The sequence below is a fragment of the Nicotiana tomentosiformis genome, chromosome 11 (assembly GCF_000390325.3).
Source record: "Nicotiana tomentosiformis chromosome 11, ASM39032v3, whole genome shotgun sequence".
NCBI lineage: Eukaryota > Viridiplantae > Streptophyta > Magnoliopsida > Solanales > Solanaceae > Nicotiana > Nicotiana tomentosiformis.
Window position 1 is genome coordinate 34,351,289 of NC_090822.1, and position 22,191 is coordinate 34,373,479.

The 22,191-nt window shown below is 39.8% G+C and overlaps 1 long non-coding RNA gene across 2 annotated transcripts; it reads right to left on the bottom strand.

Annotated features, from left to right (window-relative positions):
* Window positions 1–2,817: 2,817 nt before the first annotated feature.
* LOC104104359 (uncharacterized) lies at window positions 2,818–21,936 on the bottom strand. Of its 2 annotated transcripts, none has more exons than XR_011412098.1 (6): window positions 21,707–21,936; window positions 17,522–17,584; window positions 10,469–10,533; window positions 9,668–9,731; window positions 3,298–3,584; window positions 2,818–3,217 (listed from the first exon to the last, which is right to left on the bottom strand). It is a non-coding gene; the product is annotated as an uncharacterized lncRNA (long non-coding RNA). The 2 variants fall into 2 exon arrangements; XR_011412097.1 differs by having other exon boundaries at window positions 10,469–10,539.
* Between the last annotated feature and the right edge of the window lie 255 nt (window positions 21,937–22,191).

A 22,191-nucleotide genomic window follows, 5' to 3' on the forward strand; every position in this document is an offset into this window, starting at 1 on the left:
ACCAAAAGGTCAACCCGGGCCCGCATATCGAAACCTGACAAAACTTACAAATTCTGATAACCCATTCGAATACGAGTCCAATCACACTAATTTTACTCAAATCCGACTCCGAATCAATGTTCAAACCTCAATTATTCACTTTAGGAAAGTTTAGACAAAAAAACTCTAATTTTTCTTTTAGATTCAACAATTAAATGCCAAAATCAAAGATAAAATCATGTAATATAATTAAATCCGAGTCAAAAATACTTACCCCAATCCATGTGGTGAAAATCCCCTCCACAATCGCCCAAATCCGAGCTCCCCAACTCAAAATGTAATAAAATGAACTTAAAGTCTGAAATAGAGTACTTATAACACTGCTCCAGGGATACGCTTCGCGAACACGGAAGAAGCCTCGCGTTCACGAAGCACAAACTCATTGCCCACGGAAAATGCACTTCGCGTTCGCGGCACATACCTCGCGAATGCGATGAACAATGATGCCAACCTTCATGAGAGCGGTACCGACCTCATGAATGCGATGAATAATTACACCAACTCACAACTCCTCAATGCGAACGCGATAACACTGTCGCGAACGCGATAAACGACCATCTCAAACCTCCGTGAACGCGGTCCCACGCTCATGTATGCATAGAATAAAACTGCTCCAGTTCACTTAACTCTTCGTGAACGTGATCGCCTACTCGTGATCGCAATGGCTTACTTGACACCAACAACTCCAACTCAATCCGAAATGATCCGAAACCACCCCGAAACTCACCCGAGCCCCTCGGAGTCCCGTTCGAACATACTAAAAAGTACCAAAACATAACACAGTACTTCTTGAGACCTCAAATCATACATAATAACAGGAGAACCACGAATCGCGCCTCAGATCAAACTTAATAAATTTTTAAACTTTCAACTTCTAAAACTCGTACCGAACCATATCAAATCAACTCGGAATGACCTTAAATTTTGTACACAAGTTTCAAATGATATAACGAACCTATTCCAACTCCCAGAACAATAATCCAAACCCGATATCATCAATGTCAACTCTCGAAAAAACTCATGAACCTTCCAAACCTTCAAATTGCCAACTTTCATCAATTATGGAAAAAACCTTCTAGAAGCCTCCAAAATACAAATTCGGGTATGCGTCCAAGTATAAAATCACCATCCAGACCTAACGGAACCATCAAAACTCTTATCCGAGTTCAAATACACAAAAATCAAACTTGGTGAACTCTTCCAACTCAAAGTTTCCTAGTTGAGAATCATTCTTCTGAATTAATCCTGAATAACTCAAAAACTAAAACTGACCATACACACAAGTCATAATACACCATGTGAAGTTACTCATGACCTCAAACTGTCAAACTGAATGCAAATGCTCAAAACAATCGGGCGGGTCGTTACATTCTTGCAGCAGTTATGTATTGCTTATGGCAGGAAAGAAACAATAGGATCTTTCATAAGAAGAGGAGGCCAGATGAAGCAATTATCAGGTTAATAATATAAGAGATTTACTGTAGGGCCAACATAATTCCCAAACTGTCGCATGCTTACATTGATTAAGAAATTATACTATTTAGATGGCTCTTAAAATTGGTAGTAATTAAAGGATCTAATAGTTACTGAGATGTGTTGATGTACTAAGAAGCTAGGGGAATGTTCAATGCTACTGTTTGATGTGTTTATAGAAAATTCTCTTTTTGATTTTGATCTATAAATATTCTCTAATTTTAGTAAATAAAATTATTTTACTTACCAAAAAAAATACATAATATAAACTTATTGATTTAGTATAAATATCATTAGCAGTTATCAATTATCTCATTCCTCACTTTCATCCTGAAATTTTATTTGGGCCAAAATAGGCTGACATAGGTTTCTGGCCTATCGTTGATAAGTCATATCCTGTAGTGGTAAAAAAATATACACTCCTAAAGCGTGCCCCAGACACACGATGTTTAACCTAATCTGTTATGGGCTTATTGTCCAAACAAGTGACCCATGCAGGATGACCTCTAGCCTATAGTCCTTTCTACGGCCCTACTTGTGTTACGATCGACTCAAGGCTTGAGAACCTAAGCATTGCGGTACACGGGTCATGCCCATGCCTGTCAGGCTCACACCGGGTAATATGCACGTCTAAAAATCTTCGCAACTGCCTCAAAGATCAAGAAAAAGTATGTCGGCCCCAAAGGTCGAGTTAGCTCAAAAGACTAACCAAAAATTCTTACAAGTCAGAGTCCAAGCACTCGGACTTTTATAAATATCGGATGAAGATCAAGTATTTGAGGAGTGGTAGAATCTAGTTGCACTTGTTCCTCCTCAAGAGTGGTAGATTCACTTTGTATCCCTTGTTCAGCTTGTGTTAGTAATCATTGTTCTTCATTCAAACTTAGTTGATGCTCTTCATTTGACCATCTAGCTGGAACAGTTTTTCTTTGGTTCAATAAACTCTTTTTTTGGTTTGCCAAATATGCAAGCGTCTCAGGTTTAGCATTTGTCGAGTTTTTTGCGCCTTGTTTTGGTCTTGAAGATCCTTGACTCATGGCTATCCAAATCTGTGTCATGTTAAGAACCTGCCAAAGAGGGGGGAAATGAGTCTTCAGGATCAGGTACGATCACATAATCACTGAAAATAATAAAATTTATATTTACACATGCATAAGGTTACAATAAAATTATTTGTTAAACAACCTCCATAGCACAAGTTCGTAATTCTGGAGAAGCTTACAAAATCAGTATGTTAAGCAATGAATTTAAATATACACCTGCACAAGATTATATTGCATCCAAAATTATGCCACATAACTGGCATCTATTTGTAATTTCTAGATAAGTTGGCAGTCAAACAAACAGTGAAATAAATAACAAAAAATTGCTTAAAAGAAGATCAATGGAGTTCAGAATTGACATGGCAAAAAATTATTTGAGAGAATTACATTGTCAAAATGGCTAATGGAACATCAATCCTGATTCTAATGGAACCCTATAAGGTTTATAATATGCTATAATAAGCAAAAGTATTTACAACAAGTTCAAAAGCTCCTTCTTCAATCATCAGCTTCCATTCAATCCCAATCGGTATCACCAAATTCATCATCTCTTCTGATGTTTCCTTAATTGTAACTAATGAATGTTGCGCATTAGATGGCATATCAATTTCATCACCATGTACATCTTCTCTTGACCATCTGACATCAACATCATGTAATCTCTGGGATGAACCAATGTCATCATTAGACACCCTCCAAAATGTATGATAAGATTCACACCAAGACAATGGGAATTGCTTACCTTGAAGATGGGAGAAAGTTGGGGGTCTTGAGAGAGTGGAGAGGAGCCCCAAGAATCGGCTCCAAGAGAGAGTGGAGAGGAGCCACTTCTTGAACGACATTCGTCGGAAAAAAGTCACCGAAAAGTTAGCCGGGGTGATGGGGATCTCGTCGGAACCGGCTGGAACAATGTGGGTCCGGGCAATTTTGAAGAGGCGAGTGCCAAAACGGGAACTTCTGGCCAGAAATTTGCCTGTACATATGCCGCCACGTGGTTGAAACCCGCTGGAAACCCTAGTTCCGCCGGCGCTGCGCACGCACAAATCAATAGGTACTTTATTTCTTGCATAATAAACATCTTTCTCAATTGGATCCTCTACATAAAAAACTTGATAAACTTGTGATTCCAGTACAAAAGTATCATCAGTACTACACAATCTGTTGAAGTATACCCGTGTTAACCCATATTCATCTACTTCATTATGAAACCAATCACATTTAAATAGTACAACACTAAAATAGCCCCAATAATCAATTTTAATAATATACTGAATAGCTCTATAATAGATATCCTCTCCATCAATTGTATTTTGGTCCCTCGCACTAGCAAAACTATCAGTCGTTGCTGACAAAGTCACTCCACTATTTTGAGTCTTGCAACGAGTATCTCGCTTCAACGTATGAAATCGATATCCATTGATGAAATATGCAATATATATTTTGGCCACCATAGTAGGCCCTCTAGCTAGCCATCGCAGATGATTGGGCACTTAAATGCTTTTAACTTTCTCTTTAAACCATTCGGCAAATTCCCGATTATGTTTCCTTGCTCTTAACCATGCATTTAGTCTAGTATGACTATCTATTAAATTCTTATGTTCCCTGCATGAAGAATGATCAAAATTCAATCATTGGGACTTTACGAATGACTTTTAAAAATATCTTATTATTTAAAATAAATAAAGATTATAATATAATTGATATATATTTTATCTTACTGGATAAACGTCTCGACTTATTCATCTCCAGAATTGAATAGAACATATTGATGTGCTTCAATGCATAACTGTAAATCCATGAAAAAAGTATTTCTTTTCTTTTTCTTCTCAATTCCGATTAGATGACCTATCTTAGGAAATATCAATGATAGATCATCCCCCTTTTTTTGAACATCATCATCATCAGCTTGATATCTACTGAATCTTGTCTTTACCATATAATGTAAGTATCTCGAATAAAAGATCAAGCACTCTTCGCTAGAAATCCCCCTGCTATTGAAGCTTCTCGATGAGCTCGATTACGAACAAATGCCTTGTACTTACATAGGTTTCTCTCAATGGAATACATCCAACGCAAATGATTTGGACCCCCCTCCCCCCCAAACTTAATTTCATCTACTAGATGGATAGGCAAATGTTCCATTATATCAAAAAAGGTTGAAGGAAAAATCTTTTCAAGTTCACATTCAATCTCTTTGATTCCAGACTGCATTGTGTCAAGATCTCTTCGCCTTATAACCTTACTACATATGACTCTGAAGAAGTTCCCCAACCTAATCAAGGCCAAAGAAACATTCTTAGGTAACACTTTTCTGACTGCAACTTGGAGCAAGTAATGCATTATAAAATGAGCATCATGACTCTTGTACCCTGATACTTCCATCTATTCCATTTGCACACGTCGTGATATGTTTGAGGCACACCCTTTCAGTAATTTGGCATTTCTTAAGATGGTGCAAAATAACTTTTTTTTCTTCTGGTTTCATGGAGAAACAAGCTTTAGCCAAATAAACTTTTTCATTTCCATTATCTTTTGTTGGTTGAAGCTCCTTTCATATCCCCATCTCTTGCAAGTCATAACGATAATTAACATGATCCTTTGACTTTCTATCTATAACTAATAAATTCCCAAGAAATCTATTATATATATACTTTCGATATGCATAACGTTAAGATTGTGCCTCAATTTGTTATGTGCCCAATATGGTAATTCAAAAAAGATGGATCTTTTCTTCCACGAACCCTCATTACCTCGACACCTTTTATTTTGGCCCTTTCCAAAAATATTATTAAAATCACGCACCTTTTCAAACACTTTATGCCTCACAAGTGAGTGGGCATAGGTCTATTGTCCTCCTTACCATCAAATGATTTCTTGTCTCTTCGAAATGGATGATCAGGAGAATGCCCGATGACCCATGTAACACATCTTATGACTATGCTTGAGATATTGAGAGGATGTGTTATAATTACACGTGGGGCATTCCCATCTCCCCTTGGTGCTCCATCCGGAAAGCATTGCGAGTACTGGAAAATCACTAACTGTCCACAATAAGGCTACATTCATCATGAATGTTTAGTATTAGCATCATATGTTTCTACATTGATTTCTCATAGTTCCTTCAATTCAGCAATGTAACGACCTGATTGGTCGTTTTGACCATTTTCATTCCTTTCAGCTATTTGAAGTTTTGAGTAGTTTTGTATAATGTTTATGTGAATTGCCAGTTTTGGTTTTCAGGTGATTCGGAATTGATTTGAAAGAATGATTCTCAACTAGGAAGCTTTAAGTTGGAAGGTAAACCAAGTTTGACATTTAGTATTTGACATCGGATCATTTTGATGGTTCTGTTAGGTCCGTATGGTAATTTTGGACTTGAGTGTATGCCCGAATTTGTATTTGGATATTTCTAGAAGGTTTCGGCACTAATTGGCGAAAGTTTGAATTTGAAGGTTTGGAACGTTCATAAGTTTGACCGAGAGTGACTTTATTGATATCGGGTTCGAATTGTTGTTTAGGGAGTTGGAATAGGCTCTTTATGTCATTTGGGACTTGTGTGAAAAATTTGAGTTCATTCCGAGTTGATTTGATATGGTTTGGTACGAATTTTGAAAGTTAAAAGTTCAAAAGTTCATTATGTTCTATTTGAGGTGCGATTCGTGGTTTTAAAGTTGTTATGCATGATTTTAGGCCTCGAGTAAGTCCATTTTATATTATGGGACTTTTGGTATGTTCGGATGGGTCCCGAGGGGCTCGGGTGAGTTTCGGATAGGTTTGGGTTGTGTTGCGCTCGTTTTTTTTATGTTTCGACATCGTTTCTTCATACATAAATGGTAGCACATTAAGCAAATGAGCTCTAATTTCTGTTTTTATTGAAGCATTAGATCCGTTTTGTAATTACGGAGTCATAGCAAAAATAAACGTCGGATTTGGACATCGTATGAGGAATTTATGGTCATTTTACTAAGAATTGGGTTGCCAGATTTTTCAGATTAATTACAAAATTGCCAGTAAATTCGTATTTAAAAATCTTCACTATTTCCAAATATTGAAACTAATATATCTCCTTCATTATAAGGTCAAATGGAGTGTTTCAGGATCGTTTGACATAAGAAACGAGGCAGAACAACTGGGCAGAAGCATATAATTTCGAGGGTTTGTTCATTTGGTCATATTTTGAGTTGGGGATCTCGGATTTGAGTGATTTTTAGGTGATTTTCCCCACATGGATTGGGCTAAGTATTTTCTATTCGATTTTTATTATATTTCATGAATCATTCTTCGTTTTTGGCATTTGGTTGATGATTGCAAAAGAGAAATTGGGGGGTTTTATCTAAAATTTCATAAAGTAGATTTTTGAGTTTTTAACAGCGATTTGTAGTTCTTGAGTGAAACTAGTATGGTTGGACTCTTCCGAGATGCGGGCCCAGGTTTGACCTTTTGGTTGACTTTAGGCTTTTGGTTAAAGATTCGACTTTTATCGATTGGGTTTGTTTCCTTTGTTATTCTTTGATGTTCTTGAGTTGCCTTTGGCTAGTTTCAAGCCGTTCGGAGGTCGGTACGCGCGGGATGGAATTTCTAAAGTATTGTTGGGCTTGCTCGGTATTGGATTCGGCTTGTTCGAGGTAAGTAACACTTCTAAACTTGGTGCTGAGGGTATGAATCCCTGAACATACGTGTTATGTGTTTGGTGTTGAGGTGACGCACATGCTAGGTGACGGGCGTGTGGGCGTGCACCGTGTGAATTATGACTCGGTTGATTCTGTGATATTGTGTAGTTACCTAATCTTGTTTCTATCCATGAAATTTCTACGTGTCAGAGAAATTGAGTTGGAAATTATGTTAGAAATTATGTTTAGGCTATATGCATATTCTGTTGGGACCCACTGAGGTCATCTCTACTGTTGAGTTATTTGTTTAAATTACAGTTACATACTCAGTCATATTCATTTATTCGCATATCATATCTCAGTCTTTGTAATCCTTTATTGTCACATCATGTTGTCATTGTTTGGGCTAATTGGCATGAGATTTGTGAGCCCGAGAAGCTAGAGAGACCAATGACTGAGTTGGGGCCTAAGAGCCATGTTGTGATAGATATTGTGGATCGAGTTACACGCCACATCAAGCCATATTTGATTTATATATATTATTATTATATGGGTCGGGTTGCACATCGCAGCAGACTTTATAGGCTTTATTATTATTGATGGGATCGGGTTGCACGCCGCAGCAAGTTTTATTGATTCATGATAAGATCGGGTTGCTCGCTGAAGCAGGCCATGTTGGCTTATATTAGAGTTTGGGCAGGATCCGCCCCTTCGGAGTCTGACATACCAGCAGTGAGCGCAGGTACCGTACAATGCTGAGTGACTGAGTGTGCTGAATGATTGAGCGTAATGAGTGGGAGTGCGAGAAAGTGAGATTGACTACTCTGAGAGTGTGAGAACATTAGTTCATCACTCTGTTGTATTGCATTTGACATGCATACTTGACATACGAGCATAGAGATACATTTTCTCATGCTACACGATTTTGTGACATTCCTGACTTCACATGCACATTGACATGTAGGCATAAAGATATACTTTCCTCATGCCATCTGAGAATGAAATATCTTATTTGTTGTTCAAAGTTTTTTGGGAAAAATTACAGTTTTCTGATTTACTCACCAGATCTGATTCCATCTCCAACACTCAAGTGACTAACACGTCCTTTATACATAATCATTCTATGAGAAATATTTGGATGAAAGATTTGGGTTTTACTATTTTACTTGAAAAACATGCCTATTTTTCTGTAATTGTGAACGAGCTGAGCATCATATCTTTGAGTTAGTACTTATGCTGCTTTTATTATATTGTTACGAGTTCTTGGCTATTGGTGTTGGACTCTGACTGGTGTCCAAGCTTGTCACTGCTTTCAACCTAAGGTTAGGTTTGTTACTTATTGAGTATATGGAGTCGGTTGTACTCATACTACACTTCTGCATCTTGCGTGTAGATTTTGGAGTTGATGTTGCTGCGAGTGGTGGGAGCTGGCATTAAAGATGTATCTGCGTTCCGGTTATAGCTACCTTTTGTTCTTGGTAGCTTTAGATTTATAAATCTGTTTATGTACATTTCAAATAGATGGCGTATTTATTTCATTCCAGCTTTGTAAACTCTAAGTCTTAAAAGCTCATGAATTTTACAACCAGTCCTTGGGAAATTGTATAAAATTCAATTATTTCATTTTTTACTCTCATCATTATCATTATATTGTGGTTTATTGTTAATTGGCTTACCTAACGGGTTGGGTTAGGTGCCATCACGACTAGTTGAATTTTGAGTTATGACAAGCAATTAGTGGTTGTAGGTACACATCTATGTCGTTTCCAGGAGATGATGGAACTCGAATGATCATTGACAACATTATGTACTCTGGCTTCATGCAAATCCATGGCGATAAATTATAGTCCATTAACATAACAGGCCATGTGCTATGAGAAATACTCATGGTTCTAAATGGGTTAAAACCATCACTTGAAAGACCCAATCTAACATTACGAGGATCTCTTTAGAAGTCTGGGTGCAAGGAATCAAAATTCATCCACGCTTCTCCATCAGTAGGATGTCTTAAATCTCCATCATTCGGTCGTTCAGTAGCATGCCATTTCATAGCTACAGTTATTTTAGGGCACATAAATTTTCTTTGAAGCCCAGGATTTAAGGGAAAGTACCATAAAACCATAAGACCCACACTGTCACGACCCAATTTTACATATAATTCGTGATGGCGCCCGACGTTACCGCTAGGCAAGCCAAATAGTGAATTAGATAGATTATTTCTCTTTTTATAAGTTTTCGAGTAATTAAACTTTCCTTATTTGCAAGATTTAGGAAACAAAATGTTTAATTAAATAAAACAAAATAGTTGAGTGCGTTCATAACTAAAGTAACAGTCCAAAACTACAATTCTACTAGTGTGTGTGCCAAGACCTAGTGTCACAAGTATATGAGCATCTAGTAGATTGTACAAAATTCTAGCTATTGTCTGAACATAAAATAGACAGAACACAAATACAAAAGGGAGACTCTAGGGGCTGCAAAACAGCTCAGAAGGCAGCTCACCACTAGGCCTCGAGATATCTAGGATGTGCGCCGGTGGGACCGCCTGATGCACCTCTCTCAGATCCTGCACAAAAAGTGCAGCAAGTGTAGCATGAGTACGTAAATCAACGCGTATCCAGTAAGTATCAAGTCTAACCTCGAAGAAGTAGTGACGAGGGGTCGACTTCGACACTTAATATGGGTCAATAATATTAAGATAAAAATATTTAAATAAACACGGGTTAGGTGAATAATAACAAGTTTCCTTGGCAAGCAGGAGAAAATAATTCTTTCAAAATTTCATAATTTCCAATAAGTCATTTATCTTCGCAAGCTGCAATAAATACATCAAAGTACCGAGTAATTATTATTATTAAGCACGATTTATGTCGAGGTCGTACGGCCCAATCCAGAATAATGTGTACACTGCCGAGGGTCGAGCGGCATGAACCATAGATGCATCTATCTACTGTCGAGATATTCGGCCCGCTCCACAAGAAGAGAAGGATATTTTATAAGCATTTGGCTTAAACGTTATAAAGGATTAATACAGAAAATAATACAAAATTTCGTTAGCGATCTTTCACAAAATCCTCTAGTAAGTTCTAATATAATTTAGGCATTTTAATTAACAAGTAGGGTGCAAATATTTCAATAATTCATGGTTTGGGCCCTAAAACTACCCAGACATAAGCATAATTAATAGCTACGTACAGACTCTCGTCACCTCATACATACGTAGCCCCCACAATTTGAAGCAAACATTGATTTAAATCACCTATGGGGTAAATTTTCTCTTACAAGGTTAGACAAGAGACTTACCTCATCTCAAAGCCCACTTTCCAGTCACAATTTTGTTCTAAAGCTCCAACTCGGTGCCGGTCAATCTGAAACTAGTAAAATATTACATAATTTAATCAATACATGCTTAAAACTTCATAATTAAATTATTAAATCAATTACCCAACCCAAATTAGAAGAATTCCTAAAATTTACCCTGGGCCCACGTGCCCGGATTCCGGAAATATTTGGAGAAAATCGTTACCCACTACCTTAAAACTCAAGTATACAATTTCCATCCCAATCCATAACCATTTTCGTGGTAAAAATCTTATTTTTATCAAAACCTAGGTTTTTCATCTAAACCCTTGATTTTCACAATTTACATATTAAAATCTACCCATAATCTACGTATTTAACTCACAATAGGTATCAACTTACTCCAAGTTGCTAGGTGAACACCCATCTCAAGAAGCTCCAAAAATCGCCAAGAATGGAGAAAAGTAGGCTAACAATACTCAAACCCCGACTTAAATGAAAGTTCTGCCTTCTGTGATTTTCGCACCTGCGTAGGTACGACCGCTTCTGCAGTCCCGCATTTGCGAAAAACTCCTCGCAGATGCGGTCTCCTCCGGTTGAGCCAAAATCCGTACCTGCAGACCATTTGCCCGCTTCTTCGGGTCTGCTTCTGCGTCTCTCGCGTCGCGTTGCGTCTGTGGCTTGGTCGCTTCTGCGGCCTCCTCCATCGCACATGCGCTCCCGCAGTTGCGCCCAATAACTCTGCTCCTGCGGCTTCCGATCTGCCCCCCACTGGATCACTTTTGCGGCTTCTTGCTCGCTTCTGCAAGCTCGCACCTGCAGTTGTCCATGCGCAGGTGCGATTACACCAAAAGCTGGAAGCTTCAGCCATTGCTCCTAAGTCCAAACTTGGTCCGAGCCTCGTCTGGTTAACACCCGAGGCCCCGCCCGAACATGCCAACAAGTTTGAAATCGTAAAACGGCCTCGCTCGAACCCTCAGAACGCATAAAACATCAAAACTAAGAATTATACCCCAAACCAAATTGATTCAACTCAAAAACTTCAAGTTCTTCAAACTTACTCCGGACGTGCCGAATCATACTTAAACTACTCGGAATGACACCAAATTTTACGTGTAAGTCTTAAATCCCAATACAGGGCTATTCTCGGGCTCAGAATTCCAAACGGACCTCGATTACTCCAAAACCTACTCCAAACCAAATTTAAAGAACCTTAAAACCATCAAATAGTCAACTTTCACTATTAAGCGCTGAAACGCTCCCGGGTTGTCCAAATCCCGATTTGAGCATACGCTCAAGTCCAAAATCATCATACAAACCTATTGGAACCATCAAATCCCAATTCAGGGGTCATTTACTCAAATCATTGACCGAAGTCAAACTTACCCTTTTTAAAGCCAAACTAAGGAACCAAGTGTTTCGATCTCAACCCGAACCCTTTAAAATCCTGAACTAACCATCCCCCGCATGTCATAAAACAGTAAAAGCACATATGGGGAGTCTTATTTAGAGTAACGGGATTCTAGAAGGCAAAACGACCGGTTGGGTCGTTATATTCTCCAGCTCTTAAACAAACGTTCGTCCTCTAACGGGTTTAGAATTATACCTGGAGTGTTGAATAAGTATGGATATCTGCTTCAAAGGTCCTCATCGGCCTCCCAAGTTGCCTCCTCGACTGGTTGGCCCCTACACTAAACTTTTACCATAGAAATCTTCTTGGACCTCAACTGGCGAACTTGCCTGTAAACAATGGCAACTGGCTCCTCCTCATAACTCAGGCTCTCATCTAGTTGAACCGTGTTGAAGTCTAACACATGCGACATGTCAGCATGACACCTCCGGAGCATAGATACATGGAAAATCGGATGAACTCCCGATAAATTGGAAGGCAAGGCAAGCTCGTAAGCAACCTTCCCAACTAGTCTCAACACTTCAAATGGGCCTATAAACTTTGTGCTAACTTTCGCTTCTTCCCGAACCTCATGATTCCCTTCATCGGCAAAACCTTCAAGAATAAATGATAAATCACGCGCTTTCTGGTCCGCGTAACTCTTCTGTCTGGAATGTATTGTACGAAGTCGCTCCTGAATCAACTTTATCTTTTCCAAGGCATCCTTCACCAAATCCATACCATATAACTTGGTCTCGCCAGGTTCAAACCACCCGATGAGATAACGACATCGCCGACCATATAAAGCCTTGAATGGATCCATCTTGATGCTGGATTGGTAACTTTTGTTATAAGAAAACTCGGCCAAAGGCAAGAAACGATCCCACTGCCCTCCAAAGTCAATCACGCATGCTCTAAGCATATCCTCTAAGATCTTGCCTGTCTGCTCCGACTGCCTGTCGGTCTGCGGATGAAAGGTTGTGCTTAGCTCTACACGGGTCCCTAATTCACTCTGTATTGCTCTCCAAAAATGTGAAGTAAACTGAGGGCCCCTATCTGATATGATGGAAACGGGCACACCATGCAACCGAACTATCTCCTGAATATAAATTTGGGCCAACTTCTATGAAGTATACGTAGTCACAACCGGAATAAAGTGTGCCGACTTGGTCAACCTATAGACAATAACTCAAACTACATCAAACTTTTGCAAGGTCCGTGGCAACCCAACTACGAAGTCCATAGTATGCTCCCATTTCCATTCCAGTATAGTCATCTACTGAAGTAGGCCACTTGGCCTCTAGTGCTCATACTTAACCTGCTGACAATTTAAGCACCTAGCTACATACTCAATTATGTCCTTCTGCATCCGTCGCCACCAATAATGTTGCCTCAGGTCGCAATACATCTTCGTAGCACTTGGATGAATAGAATACCCAGAACTGTATGCCTCCTCTATGATCTTTTCCCTCAGCCCATCCACATTAGGAACACATAAACAACTCTAGAGTCATAGAGCACCATCTTTGCCGATAGTAACCTACTTGGCACCACCCCGTAGTACCGTCTCTCGGAGAACCAACAAGTGTGGATCATCAAAACGGCGAGCCTTGATCTGCTCAAATAGTGAAGACTGGGCAACAACACATGCAAGAACTCGGCTGGGCTCTGAAATATCCAACCTCACAAGTCTTTTAGCCAAAGACTAAATATCCAAAACTAGTGGCCTCTCCTCTGCTGAAATGAATGCCAAATTACTCATACTCTCCGCCTTTCTGCTCATGGCGTCTGCAACTACATTCGCTTTGCACGGATGATAAAGAATGGTAATATCATAATCCTTCAGTAACTCAAGCCACCTCCGCTGCCTCAAATTTAGATCCCTCTGCTTGAACAAATTCTACAAGTTGCGGTGATCAGTGTAAAGCTCACAGGACACCCCATAAAGATAATGCCTCCAGATCTTAAGAGCATGAACTACCGCGGCCAACTCTAAATCATGTACCGGGTAATTCTTCTCGTGGGGCTTCAGCTAACATGAGGCATATACAATAACTCGCCCCTCCTGCATCAATACACAGCCTAGGCCAAGGCGTGAGGCATCGCAATACACTGTATACATCCCTAAACCGGAAGGCAACGCTAATACCGGTGATGAATTCAATGCGGTCTTGAGCTTCTGAAAGCTCACCTCACAATCATCGGACCATCGGAACGGAGCATCCTTACGGGTCAATCTAGTCAGAGGTGCTGCAATAGATGAAAAACCCTCCACAAACCGACGATAATAACCTGCTAATCCCAGGAAGTTCCTAATCTCAGTCGCCGAAGTGGGACGATGATAATTATGAACTGCCTTGATCTTTTTGGGATCAACTTTAATACCCCCGCCCGATATAATACGCCCCAAGAAGGCCATAAACTTTAGCCAAAACTCACACTTGGAGAACTTAGCATATAGTTTTTGTTCTCGCAAGTTCTGAAGCACCATTCTCAAATGTTGATCGTGCTCCTCCATATTACACGAGTAGATCAAAATGTCGTCAATATAGACGATGACAAACGAGTGAATATACATCCTGAACACCTGGTTCATCAGATCCATGAATGTCGTCGGGGCATTAGTCAACCCGAAGGAAATTACCAGAAACTCATAATGTACATATCTAGTCTGGAAAGTAGTCTTCGGAACATCTGAATCCCGAATCTTCAACTGATGGTAACCCGATCTCAAGTCAAATTTTGAGAACACTTTGGCACCCTACAACTAGTCAAATAAATCATCAATACGCGGCAGCAGGTACTTGTTCTTAATGGTGACTTTGTTCAACTGGCGGTAATCAATACACATCCGCATAGTCCCATCTTTCTTCTTCACAAATAACACTGGTGCACCCCAAGGCGATACACTTGGCCTTACGAACCCCTTTGCTACAACTCCTCAAGTTGTTCCTTCAACTCTTTCAACTCTTTTGGAGCCATACGGTACGGTGAGATAGATATAGGCTGGGTACCTGGAGCCAAGATAATACAAAAATCAATATCACGATCTGGTGGCATGCCTGGAAGATCAGAAGGAAACACATCGGGGACTTCTCATACTACAGGCACTGAATCAATAGCCTGAGTCTCTACAGTAGTGTCCCGGACATAGTCCAGATAAGCCAAACAACCCTTCTCGACCATGTGTTGACCCTTCAGAAAGGAAATAACCTGATTAGATGCACTGATAGACGAACCCTTCCACTCCAATCTAGGCAACTCTGGCATCGCCAAGGTAACAGTCTTGGCATGGCAATCTAGGATAGCATGATATGGAGATAGCCAGTCCATGCCAGGATGATCTCAAAGTCGGTCATATTAAGCAATAAAAGATTTGCTCTAGTCTCGTAACCACAGAAAGTAACAATGCAGGACCGACAGATCCGATCCACAATAACAGATTCGCCCACAGGAGTGGACACATAAACAGGAGTACCGAAGGACTCAAGGGAAACACCCAAGAAATGAGCAAACAGAGATGACACATAGGAATACGTATACCCTAGATCAAATAATACTGAGGCATCTCTACCGCAAACAGAAATAATACATGTGATCATAGAATTTGAGGCCACTACATCTGGTCTGGCCGAAAAAGCATAGAACCTAGCTGGAGCGCCACCTGACTGGCCTCCACATCTAGGATGACCCCTTCCCACCTACCCTCCGTCTCTGGGCGGCCGAACGGCTGGTGGGACAACTGGTGCTATAATCTTAGGTTGCTGACCCTGCTGCACTGCCTTGCCTCTAAGCCTGGGGAAGAATCTCCGTACATGACTAAAATCCCTGCACTCGAAACAACCCTTCGGTACGGTGGGCTGCTGACCTGAAATCTGGCCCTGATGACCTGAATACCCACTGGAGGAGCCCTGAATAGCTGGTGAGAAGTAAGAACTATGTGGCATAACACTGAAATAAGTTCGCACTAGAGCACCCCGAGGAGGTGGCGGTGCTGGATAAGGGGGCCTGCTGGACTGACCCCTCACGAACGGACCTCTACCCCCAGCCAGGGCACTATTAAACTCTCCCAAATATCAAAACCGCTTGTCTCTCACTGCCTGCTCTCGGCTCCGCTGACGAACACCCTCGATCCTCTGAGCTATCTCCATAACTAACCCGTAAGAAGTCCCTATCTCCACCTCTCGAGCCATGGTGGCCTGAATACCAGGGTGCAATCCGGCGACAAACCTCCACACCTTCTCTGTATTGATAGGTAGTATCATAAGTGCATGGCGAGACAACTCAGAGAATCTTGCCTCATAGTCGGTCACTTACATCTGACCCTGCTGGAGCTGCTCGAACTAGAACCGCAACTCCTCCCTCTGAGAGGGTGGAATGTATCTGCCCAAGAAGAGGCGTATGAATTGTTCCCAATTCATGGGAGGGGAACCTGCTGGTCTGCCGAAAAGATGTGACTGCCACCACCTACGGGCCCTGCCCTCCAACTGAAAAGTAGTGAAGTCTACCCCGTAGGACTCTAGTATCCTCATGTTGTGCAGTCTTTCCCTGCACCGATCAATAAAATCTCGGGGGTCCTCATGCCGCTCACCTACAAAAGCAGTAGGATAAAGCCTAGTCCATATGTCCAATAGCATGTGTGGATCACAGGCCACAGCTGGTGTGGGCTCCAATATAGATGTTGCAACTAGCTGAGCTCCACCCACAGATAGTGCACCCTGGGTCTGATGTACCACAGTTGTATGCCCATGAGCCTGTGCGGTAAGGGTATGTGCTCTCCCTCCCTCCTGAGATGTGGTTGGATCTACCAGAAATAAACCTGCCTGAGTCATAGTATCCATGAACTGCAGCATATGGTCCATGACCTTCTGAAATCCCGGTGCGGACGAGAAATCCACCGGAGTTGGCTCTACCGCAAGCACCTCGCCTTGTTCCTCAACGATAGGATCCTCTGCTGGATCCACTGGTGGCATAGTTGGAGCAACCCCGAGACGTCCTCTTCCCCTACCACGGGCTAGAGCCCTCCCTAGGCCTCTGCCTCGGCCTCTAGCAACAGGGAGAGCAGCTCTTCCCTAGTCTGGAATATCCGTAGAACGTGTTCTCACCATCTGTGAGAGAATAATAGAAAGATACTTAGTACCACATCAATTGCACGATAGGAGATGAAGAAAGTAGTTTCCTAATACCATATAGCCTCTCGAAGATTAGTACAAACGTCTCCATACCGATTCGCAAGACTCTATTAGGCCTGCTTATAACTTGTGAGACCTACGAGAACCTAGTGCTATGATACCGGGTTGTCACGGCCCAATTTCACCTATAAGTCATGTTGGCACCCGACGTTACCGTTAGGCAAGCCAAATAGTGAATTCGACAAATTATTTCACTTTTTATAAGTTTTCGAGTAATTAAACTTTCTTTATTTGCAAGATCTTGGAAACAAAAGGTTTAATTAAATAAAACAAAATAGTTAAGTGTGTTCATAACTAAAGTAACAGTCCAAAACCACAATTCTACTAGTGTGTGTGTCAAGACCTGGTATCACAAGTATATGAGCATCTAGTAGATTGTACAAAATTCTAGTTATTGTCTGAACATAAATAGGCAGAACACAAATACAAAAAGGAGACTCTAGGGGCTGCAGAACGGCTCAGAAGGAAGCTCACCACTAGGCCTCGGGATATCTAGGATGCGCGCCGGTAGGACCGCCTGATGCACATGTCTCAGATCTTGCACAAAAAGTGTAACAAGTGTAGCATGAGTACGTAAATCAACGCGTACCCAGTAAGTATCAAGTTTAACCTCGAAGAAGTAGTGACGAGCGGTCGACTTCGACACTTACTATGGGTCTATAATATTAAGATAGAAATATTTAAATAAACACGGGTTATGTGAATAATAACAAGTTTCCTTAGCAAACAAGAGCTAATAAGTTTTTCAAAATTTCATAATTTTCAATAAGTCATTTATCTTCACAAGCTGCAATAAATACATCAAAGTATCGTGTAATTATTATTATTAAGCACGATTTATGCTGAGGTCATACGACCCGATCCAGAATAATGTGTACATTGCCGAGGATCGAGCAGCACGGACCATAGATGCATCTATCTATTGCCGAGGCGTTCGACCTGCTCTAGAAGAAGAGAAGGATATTTTATAAGCATTTGGCTTAAACGTTATTAATGATTCATACACAAAATAATACAAAATTTCGTTAGCGGTCTTTCAAAAAATCCTCTAGCAAGTTCTAATATAATTTAGGCACTTTAATTAACAAGTAGGATGCAAATATTTCAATAGTTCATGATTTGGGTCCTAAAGCTACCCGGACATAAGCATAATTAGTAGCTACGTACAGACTCTCGTCACCTCGTACGTATGTAGCCCCCACAATTTGAAGAAAATGTTGATTTTTATCACCTATAGGGTAAATTCCCTCTTACAAGGTTAGACAAGAGACTTACCTCGTCTCAAATCTCACTTTCCAGTTAAAATTTCGTTCTAAAGCTCCAACTCGGTGCCGTTCAATCCGAAACTAGTAAAATATTACATAATTTAATCAATACATGCTCAAAAATTCGTAATTAAATTATTAGATCAATTACCCAACCCAAATTGGAAGAATTCCTAAAATTCATCCCGGACCCACGTACCCAGATTTCATAAATTTTCGGAGAAAATCGTTACCCACAATCTTAAAACTCAAGTATACAATTTTCATCCCATTCCATAACCATTTTCGTGGTAAAAATTTCATTTTTATCAAAACCTAGATTTTTCATCTAAACCCTTAATTTTCACATTTTACAAGTTAGAATATACCCATAATCTATGTATTTAACTCACAATAGGTAGAATAAACTTACCTCCAGGTTGCTAGATGAATACCACTCTCAAGAAGCTCCAAAAATCGCAAAGAATGGAGAAAATGGACTACAAATACTCAAACCCCGACTTAAATGAAGGTTTTGCCTTCTGTGATTTTCGCACTTGCAGAGGTACGGCCGCTTCTGCGGCCCCACATCTGTGGAAAAATCCTTGCAGATGTAGTCTCCTCCAGTTGAGCCAAAATCCGCACCTAAGGACTATTTTTCCGCTTCTGCATGTCCGCTTCTGCGGCTTTCGCGACGTGTATGCTGCTTGGTCTGCGGCTTCCTCCATCGCTCATGCGCGCCCGCAGGTGCGCCCAATAACTCTGCTCCTGTGGATTCCGAGTTGCCCCCACTAGACCTCTTTTGCGGCTTCTTGCTCGCTTTTGCGAGCTCGCACTTGCATCTGTCCATGCACAGGTGCGGTTACACTAGAAGTTGGAAGCTTCAGCAATTGCTCCTAAGTCCAAACTTGGTCCGAGCCTCGTCCGGTTAACACCCGGGGCCCCTCCTGAACATACCAACAAGTTTGAAATCATAAAACGGACTCGCTTGAACCCTCGAAATGCATAAAACAACATAAAAACTAAGAATCATACCCCAAACCAAATTGATTCAACTCATGAACTTCAAGTTTTTCAAACTTACTCCGAACGTGCCAAATCATACTTCAACTATTCGGAATGACATTAAATTTTGCGTGTAAGGCTTAAATCACCGTACGGGACGATTTTCAGGCTCAGAATTCCAAACAGACCTCAATTACTCCAAAACCTACTCCAGCCCAAATTTAAAGAACCTTAAAACCTTCAAATAGTCAACTTTTATTATTAAGCGTTGAAACGCTCCCGGGTTATCCAAAACTCAATTCGAGCATACGCCCAAGTCAAAAATCATCATACGAACCTATTGGAACCGTCAAATCCCGATTCCGGGATCGTTTACTCAAGACGTTGACCGAAGTCAAACTTACCTTTTTAAAGTCAAACTAAGGAACCAAGTGTTCCGATCTCAACCCGAACCCTTTAAAATCCTGAACTAACTATCCCCACAAGTCATAAAACTGTAAAAGCACATATGGAAAATCTTATTTAGAGGAACAGGGTTCTAGAAGGCAAAACGACCAGTTGGGTCGTTACACACACACAGTGCAATTATCTATCATCACATTGTCGTTCCAAAATAGCACGCAATCGTTTGGGAATGCATGTATTTTTTCATAGAGAAGACCCAAATCTTGAATTATGTTTTTAGCCTTGTTGAAAGAGCCAGGTAGCTGAGCAAATAGAAATGCCTCTTTTAACAAGTCTAACAAGTCTGAAAAGGCCGCATTACTTAATCCATGAATGCATTTAAACAAGTACAATAGAATGGTGAAACTTAATTTAGAGAAATTCGCACACCCCAGGTATAACTCTTGCTTCCCTTCCTCTAGTAATTTAAAAAATTTCTTTGCATCTTCAGATGGTCCCTCTCTCACTTCACCCTCTATATTTCTAAAAGTATTATGAAGTAGTCCATCAATATCGCCATGCATGTTAGAATCATCCTCATCATTGCTTGACCGTAGAGTATTTCTTGAGGAAAAATTTTCCCCATGAAAAATCCATTTGGTGTATCCAGTAAGAAACCCATAGGCAACCAAGTGATCCTCCACTATATTTCTATAATGCTAATAACAGTTAACGCATTTTTTGCAAGGGCATAATATTTCATTTCCTTGGGCAGCTCGTTAAAATGCCTTATCAAGAAAATCGCTAACTCCGTAGATGTACTCCTACATTGATATTCGGAGACCCATCCAACTTTTATCTCCATTATCCATTAACTATTGAATATCTAATATAACAGCAAAAGTAAATCACGAAGCTAAGAAGCAGAAGAGAAGAAACAATGTCTTGCATTGGATACTCATTTTCCTATACTTAGAATTCAGGCAGGATTATTTTGCTTATTAAGATGAATAGTAGATAGAACATATTTTGAGTCATACTAGAAAGTATGATATTACAGAGCATTCAAACACCACAACACAACCATAAAATACTACATCACCACAAAACTTAACAAAGAAGAATCTTCATCCTAACTTGACCGAATGAACTGTAGAATGAAGACAAATTAGTCTATTACCTATTTTATATGGTATACACAACACAACAGAGCACCAGTAACCTAAGTCATCTAATTATAAAGAAGAAGCATCCTTGAGAAATATAACTTATAATTACTTCTCAATTCTCATTATTCAGCCATTAAGGCTAAAGATGAAACAAAAACACAGTTCAAAAGACTGTTCAAAGAGGTCACTTAAGATTATAATTAAATTAAAAAATTACAAATTGAAAAACTAGTGATGGATCAAAGCTTCTGGAATAAATAAAATAAGAAGTAATCAAATTGTATTTTTTTATCAAATCACGAGATTGAATGAAACCTTACTGTTCAAGAGATGTAATAGCAAATAAATAAGAATATACCTCCAATGTTCTACGAAGGAATTGTCTTCAAACAAAAAACTACAACTAAATATAGAAAATACAGAAACACACCTCACACCTATAGGTCTGAGCAAATAAATTAAGAATCCAAACCACACACTCCAACCCACCAGAAATTAAAAATACAAGATAAATATGGGAGTAGTCTTCTATTACTTAAATCTTAAAACTTTTGATAGAAATATACCAGCAACAAGATTCAACAAAAATTAACACATCCATGAGAAATGTTTACCCACATCGAATAGCAGCCCAAATTTATAAGTAAATAAATAGACCCATATTTCTACTTATTTTTATTTTAAATCTTCAAGAAGACTATCCATAAAATTAAAAGCAAAATGCAAGAAATCAGTAATCAAGATTAAATTTTTAGATATTTTTTAGGGCTTAAAGAGATAAATTGCTACGCCAATCACAGTTGAAAGTGAGGAAAAAGAAGTAAAAAGAGCAAAAATTTAAAAATATTGTGACCTACCAGAAGGGGAAACCTGCAAAATAAACCCCCACGCCGGCCAGAGTTGTGTGGGATTTCTCAGCGGGTTCTCTAGTTAGAGCTTAGCTATGTGAAAGGAAGAGATGGGACTAAAATGAAATAGGGGTTTTAGTCGATGTAATGGGCTCACATATTATTTTATGATTTTAAAAAATAATAAAAATAAGAGATGCGGCGGCTTCATTAAATTGGATGAGGGAAAATAAGAAGCACCCCAATAGCTTCTTTTTCAGATAACTGTCACCATAGAGGAACCTATTATGACGAATACAACAAGCGTTATAATAGGGAACGCTATTGCGACAATTATATTATTGGAATTACTTAGTTATGGGTTTAATATCCTCTTTTTATTTGTACTAGGCTGAGCCCAAATATATTTAATTTTCTGTTTTGTTCAGTTTAGTGATTTTGGGCTTAGTTGGACTTTTAGGTCAACTATATAGATTTAGTTACACATTGTATTG